Below are 2,543 nucleotides of genomic sequence, written 5' to 3' on the forward strand. Positions count from 1 at the left end.
TATATCTTCAAGTCCATTAATCTTTTCTTCTGTAGTGTCTCATCTCTTAATCCTATTCAGTGTATTTTTTATTCACAATGTTGTATTTTTCATCTCTAGAAGTTCCATTTGGGTCAATTTTAGAACTTTCATTTCTGTATTTGCCATTATCATACTTTCACCTACTACTTGAACATGTATCTTTATTACAGCTTGTCTATTAACGCTATCATCTGTCATTCTGAGTGTGTTTCTATTGATTAAAGATTCTCCTAACTATGGATTGTATTTTCTTTCCTTTTTTATTCTTTCTTTCTTTTTTTTTTATGCCTGGTAATTTTTTTTAGATTCTGTCCTTTGTGAATTTTACATTTTTGGTGCTAGATTTTATTGTAGCATTTTAAATTTGAGAGTTTTCCCCTCCTTGCATGAAGTTACTTGGAATTAATTAGTTTGATCCTTTCAAGTCTTGCCCTTAAGCTTTGTGAGCACAAATCCAGAGCAACCCTCAGTCTAAAGCTATTCCCATCCCCTTTTGGAGAAAAACCAAAAACTCACTACATCTGGTAAATCGTGGGACTTGTTCCCAGCCCTTGTTTGACCCCTCCCAGTTTTTAGCTTGAATAGTGGGGGGAGGGGGGCCTAGCATCCTGGCCACTGCTCCTGGCCATCACCCCAGGAGCATCTTGTCTCGTTTGTGTGTGTGCTCGAGTGCACCCCGACCAAGGGCGGAAGCTGCGTCTTAAGGGCTGGTTTTATCAACTCTTTTTGTTCTGTGTGTCCTCCCTCGGCCCCATCCTTCGGCAGCTCTTGGGGTCCCCCCTGCTCTCCACGTCCTCTTCCTCCCTTCCTCACCCCCCCCTGCATTCTGGGGTGCAGGACTTCCAGCCAGAAGCCTCTGCCCTCAGACTGCCCTGTCCTCTCCCCGTGTCCCCTCAGTCCCCCCAGGCTGGCTCTGGCCTGACAGCTCAGGGTACCCCCATGCTGGTTCCCTGGCCTGGGCCACCACAGCAGGCCAGGGCACCCCTCCCCCCTTGCTGTGTGTGGGTAGTTGTGCTTTGGGAGACCGTGGAGGGTTCAGTAAATTTCTGGTGCTCTGGAAAAAAAAAAAAAACAACAACCCCACTCTGGTAATATCTTGCTGAGGACTCTACTCATGATCCATTTACTACACTAAAAAAAAAAAAATCTTTCTACTATTATTGAAACACAAATTCCTCCCAGCCTCCCAGACACAAAATTCCCAGTATAAGCTCTGAGGAATTTTTCATCACTCCTTTCTCCATTCTGTCATTCTTTCCCCAGCCTTGGACAATTTCCTGTCCAGATTTTGTTTTCTTCCTTTAAGGATTGTAACATGTTTATTTGACAGATAAAGTGGGGTTACTTAGAGATAAAATTGATTATCTCAAGGCTTATTTTTAAGTTTTGTTAAAATTGATATACATTAGCCTTAAGTCTAGTGCTAGCTTAGATCTCCTACGACGGTATGACCTCTCTGTGTTTCTACTCAATGCTCCACATGTTCAACAAAGTCTTTCCACTTTGGGTGGGTGGAATTCAAACATCTCCCACCTCTGTGTGAGCTCTGAGAGTTTTTCATCTTATTTCTCCCTGGTAGTTTTTTGTTGTTGTTTTTTTTCATTTAATGTAGCACATATGCACCTATGTCTATGTAATTATAAGCTAATAAATTTTTCATTTAAAAAGGCTTATATTTTCAAGAGCAGCAAAGTAGACAAAAAGCTTGGGTAAACTGTATCTGACCCTGAAGTCAGTCTTTTGGAGAAGACAGTTTCATTGGATGTATGGTGGTAGCCATTGAGAAGAAAGGAAAGCAGGTGGAGCTTCTGCTGACTATTGCAGAAGAAAAAGAAAACATATAGAACTGGGCTAGATGTCAAAAGTAATCCTTAAATCTAATCAAATAAAAAATCCATCTGCAGTTACTCAATATCAATGGTAGACAATTTAAAGATGATTAGCTGGGACTTGAGGTACAATACAATAATGGGACATCATTTTTCCCGGAGAAATAGGGGTTAGAACTATAGCCTTGACCTCGTTATCAATAAAATTAACCCATAATCTGAGTCCCCATATGGAAGTAGTTTAAATTATTTGCATATTAACCATGGACTAAGCCTTTCCTTGGTCCTGGGTATTCTTCCAAAATGTACAACCCCTAGGGCTCCTTTCTCACCCAATATAATTATTCCTAAGAAAAGCATTATCAAATGATATCAAGCCAGAAACTGGCCTGGAGTACTCAGGTAAAAGGATTCAACTAAGTAGCAGCCAAATATAAGCAAAGAAAACTAGCCTAAAACACATTAAGCATTTAGAGAATAAGCTCCACCTGATTTATAACCACGGTAGATTAAGCTTCATCTTGAGTTATTGATATTAATGATCTACTGTGAGAAAGATGATCTCTAAGGCACTTTCCAATTGTGAAATATTATTCTGTCTTATCTATCAGACATAAGTGATAGCTTATCACAACATGTGTTTTACTGACTACATTTCTGCCTTTCTTAATGTAAGTTAATATAGTACAGCCG

This window comes from Microcebus murinus, chromosome 5, assembly GCF_040939455.1.
Source record: "Microcebus murinus isolate Inina chromosome 5, M.murinus_Inina_mat1.0, whole genome shotgun sequence".
Taxonomy (NCBI): domain Eukaryota; kingdom Metazoa; phylum Chordata; class Mammalia; order Primates; family Cheirogaleidae; genus Microcebus; species Microcebus murinus.